The sequence below is a fragment of the Passer domesticus genome, chromosome Z (assembly GCF_036417665.1).
Source record: "Passer domesticus isolate bPasDom1 chromosome Z, bPasDom1.hap1, whole genome shotgun sequence".
In the NCBI taxonomy this organism is placed as follows: domain Eukaryota; kingdom Metazoa; phylum Chordata; class Aves; order Passeriformes; family Passeridae; genus Passer; species Passer domesticus.
The window spans coordinates 34,096,902-34,115,398 of NC_087512.1; the positions used below are offsets into that span (position 1 = coordinate 34,096,902).

The 18,497-nt window shown below is 36.5% G+C and overlaps 1 protein-coding gene across 1 annotated transcript in view; it reads left to right on the forward strand.

Annotated features, from left to right (window-relative positions):
• Positions 1–18,497, forward strand: part of SH3GL2 (SH3 domain containing GRB2 like 2, endophilin A1) — an 87,164-nt gene that overhangs the window by 27,773 nt on the left and 40,894 nt on the right. The window lies entirely within an intron of this gene.

The window sequence follows — 18,497 nt, forward strand, 5'->3', positions numbered from 1 at the left end:
GCCCAGAACTCCCACAGCTCCGGGCACCTTTCCCTCCACTTCTGGCCGGCCTGCTGTCAGCGGGGTAGTGGCGGGGGTCCGATGCTTCTCAGGGCTCCTTCACCCCCCTCCTCTGCCCGAGGCTCCAGCCTACCTCACCCGGCCTCATGGCTTCCCTCCCCCAGCCAGCCCTGGCTGGGCAGGGGAGCTCTGAGCTCCTTCACTGACCGGGACCAAGAGAGAGAGTTCCTGGGAGTTCTCTGATTTTAACCCCCTGTGTTCTCAGAGGTGGTCCATACCTTCAGTGGCCAAACCAGGTGCCAATATTCAAATCCAAGCATTGATTGGTTTGACCACAACCTCCCAAAAAACTCACTTCCTTCTTAACCTACGACACTACCATATGTAAAAATAAATGTTTCTCCAACCATCTCATATCTCACCACCAGTATATGCAGTTTAAAACAGCATTCCTTTAGAATGGCTTTTGTAGTCTTCCTAAGCTCCTGTCTGTTAATTTCTTGAAAGGATTTTTCCCATGGTTGGTCTTAATTTTAGATTTCTCAGAGGAGCTTCATTTTGAAATTCTGTTTTATAGGAGGAACTGTGTGAATTGCATGTCAGTCCCTTATCAGTTAGTGATGACTTCTCGTTATTGGCAAAGTCTGACTGTTTCGCTCTGTTAAGTTTTTAACCTGCATATAAATTGGGGCCACAAGAGGATGTTTTCCCTTCTTATTTTCTAGCATTCTGATTTGTATTTCGTCTTAATTAAAACCATGCCAGAGGAGAAGTTAGAAGATGATGACCCATACAGATTTTCTACTTTATGGTAGTACAGTTTGTGTTCTCTACTTGATAGAATACATGATGATTATAGAACTGGGGAGGTATCTCTTTTACACTCACAAACAACTCTCTTCAAGAAATATTGTTTGTTTGTTTTTCCACCCTCAGCATTTGAATAGAGGTTGTATTTTGGACTTTTGGGCTGGTGGGAGAGCAGGATTCTGGTTTTTTTCACTTAGTGCGGGGTCAGTGATCTTCTCTGGAAATTAATTCACAGACGATCTTCAGTCAAGCTGGTACATGGGATTAAACAAGCAGAGTTTACATGAGTGTGATAAAACTCCGCTTCTGCTTAAGTTTTTTATTTTTCCTAAAAATAAAACTATTTGGTAAACTTCGCTTTGACAAGAACTGTCAGCTTCTTAAGTAAAATTTTAAATTCTTGTGTTAAATATAAAAAAAATTACGATCAGAAAATTCCAGGGAATTTAACTCTAGGAGATATATTTCAGATGTGTTTTTTCCTCTATGGGCTAAGTTCTCATGGGGGACTAAGTTGTGTGAAAATGGGTATGGTCTGGTATGCTGTGAGTTACTTTGCTTAAAGGGCCTTCTAGAGAAGGTAGGGCTGTATGAGGCTCTTAGATTTTATTTCTTAAGGACACCATAATATCTTTTTTGAGTTTTCTACCTAGAAAAGTGTAAAGATATGACTATATTTGATTTTATGCTAATAAGAAAATTTTAAGGTCATTATCAGACAGTAAAACTAGCTTCTAGTTCTATTAAATTCAAGACAAGGAAAGGTGAAGATGATAGTTTGAAAATTATGTAAATGTTACTTCTTAAGGAAGTCCTTTGAATTAAAGTACTAGTAAATTTTTTTTTTCTTTTTTGCAGAGTAATGCTTTTTATCAATCTTTATGCAGAAAACAGGTCAGTTTGCTTCAATAAAACCTTGCCAGTTAGTAACTGAGAAAAACTGTGGACAATTTATTCAGCAGAGAGCATGCAGCTCTGAGTTTAAATCACCTGGTAATGTGGTGGAAGCACCACTTTTGTGACACAGTATTTTACTGTATTTTCTTTTCCTTGCTGCTGATTTGTTTCTCAATATATGCAGACAAGTAATGACTGTGTCATCTCTGCTTTCCTAAAACATAATAGCTGCTAAAATAGTGTGTCATGTAGATGTCTTTCAATATCTGCCATCCTGTAATTTTTGCATTTATCTTCTGCACAGTAACAGAAACAGAGACATAAAAAGAGACTAGCCTATTTTTTTCGTCTACATGGTGGCTTTGGATTTACCCTCAAAAGTCACAAAGTCAATGTGTGTATCTGTCACATTTGCATTCCCATACTCAGGTCAAGTGTATTCCAGTACTTGGAAACATCTTTGATTGTTGGAGCCTGGGTATTTTGAGGGGATGTAGTGTTATTTTGAGTACAGAATTATTTAAATTGCCCAGGTGAAGTGATTTGAAATCTACCACAAGCTGCATCTATCTGTTGCTTTATTCAGACACAGGTAACAAAGAACCCCAGCTAATGGGAAAAACTTATTTTCAGCACGTAATATCGAAATCTATTAATAGCATGCTCCTGACTTTTATATCCAAGAGCAATCCAAATCATCCATCTTTTCCTCCACTTCCCCACTATTTGTAAAAATAGTGGGATGCAATCATTCATCTTGAAATCCTGTTTGCACTGATACTTGGATGTCATCCACTGTACCTCTAAAATGAGTCTTTTACCACTTTCTGCAAAGAAAAACATAGACAGAAGTAATACTAATGAAATTCCTCATTACATAACATAATGTGATGATTCTGTGAAAACTTCAGTGAATACAGCAAGGTGTATCTGCTAGATAAGTAATTTTAACTGCTTATACATCTATGTGTGAGCCTCTTTGTAGTTCCTGAGACCTACAGAAAAACCTTTTGGGATTTTTATCATTAATTTTTAAAATTTGTAGTTTATTTTTGTTGTTTTTTTGTTGTTCATTTTGGGTTTTGTTTGCTTCTTTGTTTTTTAAAGAGGCATTGGAGAAGTTGTTATTTCATTGGGCTTCTTGTTCAGACACAAATCATAATTGAAAAGCAAGGAAGAAATAGACAGTTTTACACAACATTTCAGTGTTGTGAAGTTTGCAGATGCGTAACATCCTAGTATCATCTGCTACACTCTTTTCCAGGCTCTTTTGAGATCCACACTTTCTGCTATTTGGAGACTTTGGTAAATGTTTATTTTGAATTAACAAAAAGGAGGAAAAAGTCTGAAACATTAAGGATACTCCAGAATATATCTCTGCACTCTACAATAAGAAATTTTTTGCCATAGCTACTCTGTTAGGAGGGAAAATGACTTACCATACTTGAAAGTTATATCAGAGGATCCATCACTTGTTATGAATTAATTTTTTTGACTAAAATAAAGTGTGGTTTTGGCATATTTAGAGTTTCATCCAGCAAAATAAAAATGTGCCGTGGAGAAAGTGATACGGAGTTTATTGCTTGGTTGATGGCAGTATTTAAACAAATCAAAAATAAATTGAATTAAAATGTTGTAACCCACGCTAAATCATTGTCTCACTACATTTCTCACTAAAAGCTTTCAAGTTTTTTTGTTAGCTGCTATATTAAGCATACAACAGCTGCTAGCTGGGATGCATATAGGTCTGTACTTACGCTCGTAATGAGTCATTCTGATTATGCTTACCTTTGGGTTACTTAAAATAAATTATCTCACCTATTCATTCCTGTATCTGACACCCATCTGCTTATTATACCATTTCTTCAACCTGAATTTCTTACTAGAAGATAATGGTTTCATAGCAATGAAGCTTCTTAAATTTTTCATTTTTATTTTTCAGTTTTAATTTTCATTTCAAAGGTTAAATGCTTATAATTCTTTCTCCATCTAAATTCTTTTACCATCTAAGATGGTAAGAATTCTGATTTCAAACTGCTAATACAGCAAACTGTCCACTTAAGCATAAGGTTTGACTAAAAATTAAGGGTTTCATAGGAATTTGATAATACACAATGGTTTATAACACAAATCCAATGGGACCTAAACTAATAGATACTCTGGATTTTTGGTATTGAGGAATAAGAATAGAAAAAAACCCAGAAAAAATCTCAATCACTAGGCTGATTCCCCTTTGATTTTTCCTTGTCTGTTTGGATGCAGCTTCCCCTGGTCTTGGACAATAGGTCATCATTTATTTTGGGTGAAATCATGTCACTTTTGCTTCCTCCAGTCAGAAGATGAGTCAGCCACAGTTGCCTCACAGCTGATGTTTGGGTACTTCTTAGAGTCAGGTCAGTCTTATTTTCTTTGACTGAAGAGCTTGTGCTCAGGCATTGATGAGCACAAAGATCATTAATGAAAAGAGCCATCTGTTATTTTTCATTTGGGGCACATCAGGGACAACAGATCATTAACTTATAAGCCAGTTTTATTCCTGCACAAGTTTACCCTTCTCTGAGTGTATGGAAGGATCTTGAAAGTCTCTGTATAATATGACTTCTTGGCTAGGTTTTGTGAAGGTGCTGTGTGTCAGTATTAGGAGATGCTTACAGTGCAGTTGTTGTTTGACTTTGTAAGGTGGCTAAAATTGTCTTTTATAGTTTGGATTTTTTGACATCCTAAATGCAGTGATTTTTCTCACTTAAAAATGTCAGGCTTATTTTGATAAATTCAGAGTGATTCTCTTCTGCAGTACATACGGACATACGGTAATGTTACATGTTTTGAAGGCAATTTGCCTTTGCTGCTGTATCTGAAAGAACATGTAGCTGAAAGCTGTCTCTAAAATTTCAAAGTTTAAATCCTGAAAAATTCTTCTGGCCAACTCCTGGGCCAGAATGCCTGCAATTCTACTGGCTTTTAAAACCTTGTCTCACCTAGTCTTCAGTTTATTGACTACAGTCTGTCAGTGACTTTGGTTCTGTTTCTGCAACCAGCCAGCTGAATTCTAAGATTTAGGCAATTTAGTAGCTGAGCACTTTGCTTATAATTCAGAAGAATGGGTTAAAAAACTTGACTCTTATCTGTCTGAATTAGTCAATGCTTCATGGGTCTCATACTCACCTTCAGAATGTCATCTCTTTTTGTAGTGGATTTCTTGTACCCCTTCTTTTACCGGGACCTAAAACACTCATTCAGAAAATGGGAGAATTCTTCTGAAGACTAGTAATGTTCATTGTCTGTGCCTCCTGGTTTTGTTAGCAGTCTTTCAGTCACTGGAGTGGGAATATTATACCTTATTTCTGAATCAGATCTTACAAACAAACAAGTGATCTTTTGAGTGCCTGGAAACATGGCTGTGAGATGTGATCTTCTTCTGCTTGGTTTCTCCATATTGGATTTGGAAGATTTGTCTAGGGACTGAGAGTAGGGCAGTAAGTCAACATTTGTAAGATCTCTGTCTTAAGTTATTTTACTGCCATATGAGTTTTGTTATACGAAATTTTAATGTAATGCTAACCAAGACTCTGCAAAGGGTCTTAAGGGTTAGTGTTATAATTAAAAACCTAACATAAACCATAGAAGTGCAGTTACTGATTTTTTTTTCCCTGCACTCCCTTCCCTTAAACATTCTCTGAGGGTTTGGAAAGCTGCAAATGAAACAGAATCCTGGCTGTAGGTGGAAGGTGGCATGCAGGAAGAACAAACAAAAAATTGTAGTTTGAAAATTGAGCTCACTCTGCTGCACGTGGGTGTTAGTGGAGCTTCAAGTGGTCTCAGATGAGTGAATCAGTACATTTTTCTCTTCAGCAAAACATTATAAACAATTCACTTCACAGGACACTAGGGCCTGTTGGCGTCTGTAGGGGTAAAGCAAGAAGGTTTTAGTAGTAAGTGCTGTAAGAAAAGGAGGATTGGGGTGAGGGGAAAGAAGTGTAATATTTTGGCTTCCTCACAACAATATTTAAATGTTGACTATGTCCTAGGCCAGCTGGCTACAGTTAAGCCTGTGTATTTAGAGCAGTCAGGTCAAACATGTTCTGGAGACATCTGCTGCAGTATATGAGCAGGACAGTGGGACAAGGAGGGAAGTCAGTTTACAGGATATGCATCAGTTTGTCCAGATCCTGTGGCCCAAAAGGTACCCTATCTGTCAAACAGCCAAGCAAGGAATATATGTCTTTCCCATGGTCTTTTATAATCTGGTGTATGCAAGGCCTCAGAAGTATAACTCAACCATTTTTCCTCTTTTTCTGAGAAGAAAGTGTGTAACATAGGATCTGCTGAGTCTTAACTTCACTCATATTTTGCTTTACATGAAGGTATTCCTTGTATTTTCCACTGCTTCTGTGAATATTTGTGGATGTAAAGTTCTAGAAATCATATGCAATCATTTTTGTAAAGGCTGTTGTTAAAAAATGAGGAGGAATGTGGAGAAAATGGCATCAAAGGAGAGTGGGAGATTTAATTGAGCCAGTACTCTTTCATAGAGCAATAGCACTTTTCTCTTATAGTGCCTCCTGTGACAGTCTAAAAGATTTTTATCTTTTCAAAGATGAGGAAATTGAGACAATGGTATAGGCTATTTATATGGCTCTCCTGTGCAAGTATCATTTGTATGGGATGTGCATTTTAAATGAGTAAAATCAAAAGCTATTTTTTTAATGCTTGTAGTGGGAAAATGGGTCATGAAGAGCTCGCTCAGGATTTTGGACACAGCCTTACTGAGATTAATTTATGTGTATGTAGAAAATCCTAATAAACATGGTTTGCTTAGCAAAGGTATATCATTGCTATTGATGTGCAGGCAGAGAAAATGCTTCTTGTGCAATTATTGCTTTTACAGCTTCATCTGTAGAGTTAAAAAGCAGAATAGGTTAATGACATAAAGATTGGTAGCATTCTAGTTTTACCCTCCTGGACTTGTGAAGACTTAACAGGGAAATTGATGTTGCTAATAATGTTTCAACCTTCAGTTTAAAGAGATTGTGTATGGAGAAAGAAAGAGAAGGGAAGTGCTCTTACTAATTCCTGGGGTTTTTTTAAAAATTGAGCTTTTCTATTCTGATACTGATGTCTTGACCACATAGACAACCTGCACATTTATCACTGTTTCAGTTAAGCTGCATGAACTTAGCACCAGATAGAATCACCCTAACAGAAGTTTTATTTTAAAGAGTACTGTGGGCCTGATAAAATCTGTTTTCAGAGGAATGGGACAGACATAAGAATACAAGTGGAGGTGTGATTATCTCACAGCTACTTACATCTGTATTAGTGAAAATCGTGGTAAAATGTCCAAATGTCCCTGTTCCTTTCTGAATAAACAGACGTTGCATGTAAGTGAACAGCTTGTGTTAAGAACGTCAAGCTGCTAATTAAATTCTGCAATAGTTTTCACATTTATTTCATTTAATCACCCAGTGAATATAATCCTAAGTATCTTCCAAGAAGGAAACTGTACTTTGTGAAACTTCTTATCTCTGACAGAACCAGAGCAATGAATGTTTCTTGAGATCTAGTTATCTCCCCACTTGCTTTAAAAAAATAGAATTTGCAAGTACCTGACCTTACATTTGATTATTCATGTATCATCCATAACAAACAGAAGCAATAAAATATGTCCAACTTGGATGATTCTTTGTAATATTTACAGCTTCTGAACCTGTTTCCTACCTTAAAACTTTGTAAAAATAACCATTCAACAAGTGAAAGAAGTACCACTCTCTTTTCTCTGGTTTTTCTTTATGATCATGAACTGGATCAATGAGTTTGAAATTAACTAATAGGTGGCACTGAGAACTCATTAAGAAATCAGTCTCTTTGAAATTGAACATGAGTCATGTCCTCCCCCCTTACAGATTGTGCCACTTGAGGATGGCAATGACAGACTATGATCACAGGAATTGCCTTATGATTAAGACAGAAGTGTAATTTAAGACTGTGTCTCTGTTTCTTCAGATCACTGGAGAGTATCAGCACCTGTTACCAGAAACTAAATTTTTACTTGTTTTTTAAAGAAACCAAATATTCCAAAACAAGTCAGTTGAGTAATTTTATCGCATGGAATATCATGGTATGCATAATGTTATGCAGACAGGGAGTCTTGATAAGTACTCAGTTTCTTTTGGATCTGTCTTAGCAGAAAGATTTCATCTGTTTCTTTTCAAGGAAAAGTTAAAATACCTATCTTCTGAAAAACATTGAGGACTAGTAAGTGGTGCTTTTTCACATCTTGCTGTTGTACATTGTGTCCTTAGAGTGTTTGTTTTTCCCCTATTGCAGTGTATTTAGAGTGTTACCCCAGAATAAAAGGAATTTATGGTAAATTTGAAAAGCATCTTCTGTCTCATCTTTTTAATGTAAGTGAGTAGATATGGAAAGAATATCTGCCTTTGTGGTGATGCATTATGTATTGTAAATGAATTACATTTGTACTTCAAGCACTGGCTTCCATTTTGGCTAGCTGCTATGATGAGTGGCATATTTCCATATAGATCAATTAAGAAATAGTAACTGTGAAATAGGTATTTTGTCATTCATCCTTCAGAGAGGACGTGATGACATCAGATCTCCATTGAGCAAGACATCCTTAGGAGCTGTATCACACCAGTGTAAGTACAAGATCTTTCTACAGCTGAAAAGCACAGTGCCCTACACCTGCAGAGTGCAGGCTAACCTAGATGGCCAGGACACATTTTAATATGTATTTCAAATGGCTGGCTGGCTGAAAACTCAGCTGAACAGCAGTCAGCATCCTTGAAGCTGACTCTGGATTTAGGTGAGGAGGACAGCAGTTTGCCTAGGCTGCATGTCACTAGATTCTGCTCCTGGCCGTGAGTTCCAGCTGCTGCACCACTTTGCTTTGTGGTGGAATTTTTCCTTTAATGAGGAAGGGGATGGCCAAAATTATCTCCTTCTGAGACAGTTTGCCTCAGTTGAATTCCTGACATTTTTAATAGATGATAATGTAGTTGTGTATAATAGCAAGAAAATGCACATTTTGTGCAGTAGGTGCAGACCTACCCACAGCTTTACCACCAATGATAGCCAGTGTGAACTGGCACATTTTTGTCCAGATTAGTTACATCTGGAAAGAAAAGCTATTTTGTTGATGACGCTTCCTTGTCAGGACATTAACAGCTAATTAGGATGCAAAGGCCTCTTATCTGTTACATAGTGACTGTCTGGGCTAGTTTGTGTCCCAGAGATGTGGGTTTGGTTTCGGGTGCCTTGTTCATATTGGTTCTGGTGGTATCCTGAGAATGACAGTATCTCTATGTTGATATGGTCTTAGCAGACAGATTTAAAAAGCAGCTAAGATTTTACTGCTGGAGTAGGACATTTGGGACCCAGAAACTTGTATTGCACTTTGCAGTAGCACCTGAGCCAGGCAGTCTAATGGGAGATTGCAGTGCAATTACTCTCACTAGGACCAGATGGAGCTGCACAGTCACACTGCAGTTGCCAAGGGTAACTGCAGTAAAGGCAAATTCAGTCTTTGGAGGCTGGAGTTCCGTATCTCAGTATTCCCATGGGGTGTCTGGACCCAGTTTCTCTGCTGTGCTCTTTCTCCCCTAATCTATCCCTCACTTCCTGTGCTCTCTATTCTTACAAAGTAATGCTTTAACTCACTGTTGCAGTCTTTTAGTAGTGTCCAAAGATGCTTTGCACTGATGTGAGGAACAAATACCAAATGATCATTTAAGATAATGAATGAACATGGCACAGTGCTGTTGAAGTTGTGAAGAACATTAGAAGTCAAAATCAACTTTGCTTTGTACCCTTTGCCTTCATCCAAAGTCAGGAGTGGCAGGTGAAGTTATCTCTTAGGATTCTCTTTGGCTGTTTGTATCCAGAGCATTTACAAGGCTAGCTTTTATTAAAGCTGATCAATCTGAAGCTAGATGTATGCTGAACACACTGCTCTCCTGATACAGTTGGTAACTGTGACATCCTGATCAGAAATTAAAACATGCAAGTATTAAAATTTATTGAGATATAAGATGCTAAGAGTCTTAAACCAATGAAGAAATAAACATTGCTGCACTTTTATTTAGCATGTCTCTTTTTCTGTGCTTTGATGCATTTTCTCCTAAACCAGAAGAAAACAGAACAAAAAAAGGAAACTTAGCTTCTGCACTGAATAGTTTCAAGCCTCCACAGCTTAAAAAAGCAAATAGTACAAACATTTTTTAAAAAGCATACTGCATTATCAGGTTAATAATTCCATTAATCATATTCAGAAGTGCAGCTTGCTTTTCAGCCCCTTAATGCTGAAGTTAGATGGTTTTGGTAGACCTTCCTGTAAAGTCCAACAGGCATCTACCAAATTTAACAAAACCTTGTCCCCAGGTGATTTGTTCTCACCTCAAAATAGCCATCTTCTTTTTTGAGTAGTATCTCTCTGGCTTTTTTGCGTGTTGGTATTCAATAACTCTCTAACAAAGATAATGGTTACTGCAATGTCTAGCAGCCATAATATCCTAATACTTTTCAAAGACTGGTAGTTTTGTGCTGTACATCCATTGTGTAATAATTGTTTATATAAACTTGCTGCAAATTATATATATGTATAGTTATAGATACACAATATTTCTGGACCATATTGTTTTTTTAAGAAAGGCTTGTTTTGGTTTGGTTTAAATAATTGTAATTCAATTAGTTTAAAATCCCCTTAAATGCTATAAATACTGCAGCCACATATGGTAGACAGACTCTTCTAAGAGCTAGATAATCCTTTTGATTTTGGTTTGGAAACCACTGCAGACCAGGAAGCAGAGAAAAAGTGTCTTGACCTTTCCTTTAATACCAAAGATAGCCCCCCAAAACACACAGAAATACCTCTGCACAGCTCTTATTAATTGTTCTGCAGAACCTACCTTCAGCAGGTAAGGCAAAGAAAAATTTCAGCAAGGAACAAGAATAAAATAGCATAAATAGTAACCAGCCTAACCAAAAAGGTGGATTTAGGTTCTCTCCAGCTGAGACTTTGTTAGAGTTCAACTGATGCAGAAATAGTACAACTGAAATTGTTATCACAGGAGATGGAGTCTCACAGAACTTCAGCTGGGAATTGAACTCTCCGATTCTAAACCCTCATTTTCTGACTGCGAATGCGCTAATAATATCTTTAAGAGGAAGAAGTGTGCATTGAAAAGAGTAGAAGGTAAATTAGGGTCAAGACCTAGGATAGAGTAATGTACCTCAATGTTGTAGTGAGTAGCAAGCTTTTACATATTCCATTAAAAGGTAATGAAGGCTCCAAAATTGGCAATTCCATAAGGGAGACATCCCTGTGACTCATCTTGCGTAAGCAGAGCTGAGTGCTTGTGCCAAAAATAGAATAAAGTACTCCCATTCTATGAAGTGAAAGCAGTGTAGTTAAGGAAACATAATTTTCCCCCCTTTTTTTCCCCCTTAGCTTTATTTTAGTTGTGATTTTGTTGCTCTCAATTAAGCAAGATTTTCACAAACTCATAAAGTCTCAGCATGGCATTAAAAAAAAAGATCAATCAGATGTTCTTGTATGTGTAAGAAATTGTTACCTCAACCAGATCATTCAGCACCCCCTATTTTAATTGTGATAATTTTCAATTTAGAGGGCATCTTATTAAAAATGGACATTAATTGCCTTGTGTTCCATCATGATTTTAGAAACTGTGTCTTTTTAAGGAGTGATTTTTTTTAGATTTATGGAAAAATAATCCAACTAAGTTTTTTATATTGTATGACTGTAAATGGTTAAGAATAATAATAAAAATAAAAAAAACCCCATGTTTTTACTGTATTTTCATAGCACCATGCCCAAAGATGTATTTTTTATCTCTTATATATTTTGTCATAATACTATTTTTAAACATACGATGTTAGTCATAAGAAGTCAAGACTTTTGAAGTAGCAGTAGCCATGACAACCTTCACTCTTGGGGGTGCAGTACAGGGTCTGTCGCTGTGTGGCTGGACGTACGCTGCATGTGACTGGATGAGATATTACTGTGTATGGTAAAATTACTTATGACTTCATTAAAGTCTACTTTTTCTAGGTCATGCAACAAATTAGCTACAAGCTGCAATTCAGGAAATTAGTTGTCACTGCTGTGCTTGTTTCATCAAACAGTCGATAAAGACACTGTTGTGCAAGCAAGGTCTATTAAACAGAGCATGTTTTGTGAATTATTCTTTTTATTTCTTTGTATTTCCAGTTTTCTTCTCACATTCTGCTTACTTTTCTTTATTTCCTCCCTTTTGCTTATTTCTCCATTTTTTCTTTCCGTTTCTCTGTTTTCTGCTCTTCATCATCCTTTGTACTTAGAACTGGTGAATTTGTAAAACAAGTAAATAGAACTTTTTTAACTTTCTTGGAAGATGCATGTGTTTTTAACCCCATCTGAGTTGTACTGATCTTTAACTGCATAATTCTCACTGCAGTCAATTGGAATAATTGAGATGTCTTGTGATACCTATCTTTAAGTATGTCAGAATTAAAATACGACACATTTTCTGAAGATGTGTTTTCCCTGAGGAGATGTGGGGCTCACCAAGGTAATATTTAGATGAGTGATGTTCTCTTGAGCACCATCAGTATTCAGCAATGCAGTTAGAAATGTCTGAATGAAACTCTGAAGCCCCTGTTGCTACTACTGTACTGCAAAAAACCCCATTCTGTGAGCAGGATTTAAGCTTTGTACGTAACAGCAAAGGTGTTTATGATCATGTATGCTTGTCAGTGTATAAATACCAGGCTAAAATAATATCAGAACTGTATTTAGCAAGCATTAAAAAAATAAGGGTTTTCTACAGAGTTTTTATCAACATAAATTAAAACTTTTTTTTAGCTCTCAGGTAGTAATTAATATGGTGGGAAATTATGTTATGAAGGATTTAATCTTTATGCAGGTTATGATTTTGTTGTAAGATGGTTCTGTACAGATTGCACAGTAGAGCTGAAAAAAAGTGAAATCCATGGGTTTTTTAAAGTAATGCTACCCATGCTATATAATGAATGACAAAATTGTAGTGAAATTGCAGCTAGTTCAAAAGTAGTGCAAGTTTATACACCTTAGTGATATATGCAGAGAGCATGTTAGGAGCTGAATTGAAGTTACTTTGTGCTGTTTCTTGTATTTTTGAATGCATCTATAAAACCTTCCTTATCTTCAAAACAATTTTATGCACGTGGTTTAGTTTATGTTTTTTCTGTCTCTAAAATACAGTTACATAGATAGTATTTTAATGATAAATATAGCAACAGTATTTCAGAAACAATTTTAGATTGCAAATAACTTATTGGAAATACAATGTATTATTGAGGATACATTCATTATGGTTAAATACTATTACAAACTTATATACTATTATAAATTTAAAGTATTTATTTAATTTAAATTTTTATAGATATATATTCAATCAAAGAATACATATCTTCAAGTTAAAACAACAGCTGCTTTATTTCTCCAAATGTTAAGGAATTTTTACTTTTCAGTTGGACAACTAGAACAAAGCTAACCTAGATTTTTTACAAAGTTGCTTGGGAATGAAATCCAGGCCACATCACCTTAGTAATTTTACAGCATCTTAGATCCACTTACTCAATATTGAAACCAATTTCTGATCAAAAAAAGAGCAACTTACATAAACTACTTGTTTTGTATGTGGTTCATGTGTCTGGATTTCTGGTAAGTGTGGGAGTTCCTCCGCATTAATACAGAGCTAGAAAGAAGTTAAGAGTTAGTTCACTTGTGCCTGTATTTTCACAGGCATACACATACACAGGCATCCCTGTCTGCTTAGAGGGAGGGTGGTGGGGCATTTGCTCTAGTCCCCAGGAACAGTCTTGGAGGGCAGGGGGCAGGGTGGTAATGCACTTTGGGCCATGACATTTAATAAAGTTATGTGTGCTAAACAAAACACCTGAGAAATGCCAGACAGGAAGGGAGGAAGAATTTGGGGGAGAGTTAGTTTCACATTATGTAGTGTGGGGACAGATTGGGCATGGCAGCTTTTTCCCAAGGGAAGCAAAGGAGAGCCTGGCAGTTTAGGGTACTACTGTCCAAGAGCTGTCAGCACCAGCTTCTCCTTTGACCTGGTCAATTTGGTCTCTAATGCATAGAATCACAGAGGTGACAATCTTGCTTGTGATCCAGCCTCTTCCACTAGTTTGCTTTTCAGTTTTGCTTGTTTGTTCAAATTAAGAGATAAATCTGGTCCCAGGAGAGCTTTCTCTGAACAGCACAGAATATTCCCATACAGTGCATAGGCCAGTTACATGCTGCATATTTGTATCTCACATGGACATAAGTCATGTCAGTTGTTCTGGTGTGTTTGACTTCTTACTTTCAAGATAGATCAGTAATTTCTGTATTTGAAGAAAATCTTCTCTAAGGTGTGCAGTACTTGAGCATGTGGAACATGGGCATGGACTACATTATGTTTACTCTAAATAGCTGGGTTTTTCTTTTGACTTCTGACAGATGTGTCGGTTCTGTTCCTTTCTCTTTGGCATTTGTACATATCAGAAAGTCAGTGATAGCCCATGTGTGAATGTCTCTGTGATAGAAGGATTACAATTTCAATATTCCAGTATTGATTGCAATATTACATTTTGTTAGGACTATCCACTTTTGGTGTGTTTCTTCTGAAACACTTAGATAATGTTCTGTATTCAGTTTTTTTTTCATTTACAAGACAGTCCCTTGGATTTGGAGGTGGTAATTTTTAATTTTTTTTCCTAAACTATAAATCCAGCTGAACCAGCATAAAAGAAACCTGTCTCACAAGCCAAAAAGAACATTTATCTGGAATGCAAAATGTGGAAAAGGATAAGTATAGGAATATATTGAGATGCTATGCTTTGTGGTGGTAAAAAGTTCATTATTTCATGGGGTTTTTTGGTTGGTTGGGTTTTAGTGTTTATTTTTTGTTGTTGTTTTTTCAGTTAATTTATTGAGATAAAATGTTCTGAAATTTTTCTGAGTATTTCTGAATAGCTCAAGAAGCTTATTAAACAGCCTAGAACAATGCTGGGGTACAACAGTGGAAAAAAACCTGCTCATAAATAAATTATATTTACTGACAGGAAGTCAGTGTACTTCTCTGGTAATGATTCTAGCATGATAATGCAAAGTATCCTGTAGTTCTTAAAGGATTCAGGAATTTTCTTTTTTTTTTTTAATTTTTATTTTTATTTTATAGCTGCTTGAGAATACCTCATTTTGTAAAAATTCCTTATTTTGAAATAATTTATCTGTATCTTAACTCTTGTGTGAAATATTTCTTTCAAATTCCACCTCTTTAAATGCTTATAACAAAGCCACACAGTAAATTTAAAATGCAAATAATTTGTTAATGATCAGGTAATGACTTCTATTTAAAAGCTGGTAAACCTTTTTCATGGCACAACTGGTAATGTTGAAGTTGCATGTCTATATAGACACAGCACACAGCAATCCCATGTTATTTATTTTGAGTTATTCAGAGAAAATAAGGGCAATGAAGCTGGTGGAGGTTCTGGAGCACAAGTCCTGTGAGGAGTGGCTGAAAGAGCTGGGGGTGTTTAGTCTGGAGAGGAGGGCTCAGGGAAAGCCTTGTTGCTCTCTACAGCTGCCTGAAAGGAGGATGTGCTGAGGTGAGGGTCAAACTCTTCTGCCAGGCAGCCAGAAGCAGGGCAAGAGGAAACAGCCCCAAGTTGCACCAGAAGAGGTTTGGATTGGATATTAGGAAAACCTGTTTGCAGAAAGGATGATCAGACATTGAAAAAGTCTGCCTGGGTTGAATCACCATCCCCAGAAGCGTTCAAAAATGATGTGGATGCAGTGCTTAGGGGCATGGTTTAGTGGTGGACTTGGCATGGCCAGGTTAACTGGTTTGGACTTGATGGTGGTATTTTTTCCAACCTAATCAAATCTGTGATTTTAGAATAATAGACTATCTGTGAAAAAGATGTATTTTTAGTAGTAATTTACCTAAAAGTGTGGAAAATTCTTGATAAAAGAAGGCTATCCAAAATTCAAAATTGACTTCTGGTTATCTGTGCCTGCTTTCTCACTGTTTTGAAGGTATGAAGCATCTGTCCTGGAACAATATTTGCTTCAGAGACTCCCAATGCCCACCTACCCTCTTTGCTTCCTATCTGCACAAGCAGCATTGTACTGCGCTGTGTAGGAGACACATCACATGAGATTCAGGCTTGGTAGATTAATTCTCAAACTCAATGGCCCCCATTCTTGTTTTGCAATGTGTAGGGCTCTGGAGCAATAGCTTACTGGTTTCTATATGTTTTTTTCAGATAACCTACTTCCTTGTGACTTGTATGACTCCTATGAAACCATGCAAAGTTATGAGGGAGATATCCATCGCTGATAATATCACAAAATTTAATTATCGCTGATGATATCACAAGACAATGATTTCATCTTAAAGATGGTTCAAAGCTTCAGCAAAGAGAGAGAATAGACCTGACTTGCTGTTCCCGGTGAGGAGCTGATGAGCTGTATTATGTATAACTGGGGCTTTTGGAAGTCTCTCTGAGCCTTACAAGTAGTGAATTACGTAGCAAAGCTGAGAAATAGCAGGCTGTCAAATCACTGTCTCAGGACAGTGCCAAATGGGCACAACAGCTTGACAGTATTCTGCAATTGATTAAAGTGCTCTGCTCAGTGCTATGTTAGAGAGCTATGAGAAAGCAGCTACTTTCTGCAGAAAACAAAGCACAATTTAAAACCTCTTTAGGGCTCAGAATTCAGCATCCCTGTTATCTAAGTTGGAAAATTTTTATAAGGTGAAAACAAGGACTGAAAGTTTATTGAAGCAATAATCTGTTTGATATAAAGCAAAGATGATTTAAGACTACAAGTCTATACTATAAAGAAACAAAAAAATGCTTGTGTGTTTATGTCATCAGCAGTCACAGCGGGTCTCTATAAGAAAAGTGCATTCTGTTTTTAATGTGATCATAGTTATTTCTCTTTTTTTGAGATAGTGGTAGGAAAAAAATTGAGTTATGTTTCTGATTTTGTAGTGCAGGAAAACACAAAGGTTTTCGTTCTTACCCTGCTACAGAAGAAATATTAATTTATAGTATGTACAGGAAGAAAATACGGAAAATTGTTCCTATAAGTTGAATTGAAGCTCCCATGTTTCAAGAAATTACTTTAGGAAGGCTATGTTAGGGGATGATTTTGTGTTCTCTAAAGTGGACATAAACTAATTAATGTAACCTAGGATGACATATGATCTGTGAGTATTTTGTTATATGAGTTATTAAGGTAATTTAGTGACCTGTCTCAAGGTGCTTAAATAACTCAGTACTGGGTAATGAGGTTAACAGAGTTTGATCTGTAAGTCACCAGCTTGTATCATTACTTTCAGCTTGTGGAGCTGAAAGTAATGGTGCTCCTGGCCTGCTGCAGAGCAGGCTACTACGCTGCTTTAAAACAAAACTGACCATGTTCAGGGAATTAGTGTTCTAATTCCCAGGGATGTTGGTGTGAACACCGAGTGACGTAGCATCTTATAAACAAACTTCAGCTGTTATCAGTCAAGGCATTTATGGCCCTAGAAAAAAAGTTTCTCTGACAATTTTGATATAAATTTTCGATTAAATAATAACAAAGTGGTTTTTTCTAATGGGTTTTGTTTAATATTTTTATCTATTTAATAATAGAAGTGTGTGTTCTATTGTGTCAAAAATATTCAGTGCAGGGTTTTGCCTGGGCTTTGTTAGAAATAGAATGAGGTAGTGTAGTATAATTTCATGGCTATTTGTGACATGAATTGTTTTTGCATGGTGTATTAATGTACAGTTATATCAATAACCTGATTCAAAATTTACAGAACAAGCGCACTGCTTTTAAAGTTATGTTCCCTCTGGGCCAGTTTCATGAATTGAAATCTGTTATAATGGCTCAACTTTTTGTGGTTTTTTTCTTCAGCAATATTGTATATAGATCCAAGGTTTCTCTGATATGCAGATTGGTATTAGCTGGAAGCATATTCTAATCCTTTGTTTACACTGCAGAATTAAAAATATATTGTTTACTTTTGCATTTTTTCACATAGCCTTCCATACATTTTTACGTGTGGATAGAACTGACCTTTGCTGAGTTAATTGGTAAGAGAGACATGCTAGACATACTCCAACAAGTGAACAATTAATTATCATTAAAGCTAATATGATTTAAGAAAATTAATCCAACTGTATATTTAGTTGCTGAAGTACATAAACAAGTTTTAACCTTAATATTTATAAATGAAACTGAAGCTATTCAGCTTTGAGTAATAAAATGCCATTAGATGCTTGAGAATTGAAAAAGAATGCTAGTACAAGCAAACTGTGGTGTTGGTAGATGTGATGTGTGGAGGCACTGCTTCATTTTGTTGAAAAGGTATCTTTTTACTTGTCAGTACATGGAGGGAGTGTTTATTGTGGCCTTCACTTTCCTCTCTATTTTTTGTATCAGTTGTAGCAGTGTGGAACCACCACTGTTTATTTTCCGAACTGAAAGCCTATGGGCTTGCACACTGATACAGAGTTTGCAGGTGCTCTCTGCAGGAGAAGCGGTGATAAGGCCAGTTATATAGGAGATCTTTGAAGTTATTTAATGGGTTAGCAGTCAGTTGTTTTGGGATATTGGTATGATCTAAAGTTTCTTGCTAGCATATTCTAGGATTGAAAGTACTCCAAAAATTATAGGAAAGTTGCGAGGTGTCAAGTATGTAATGGAGAAAAATTTGAGGAAGGTTTTATGG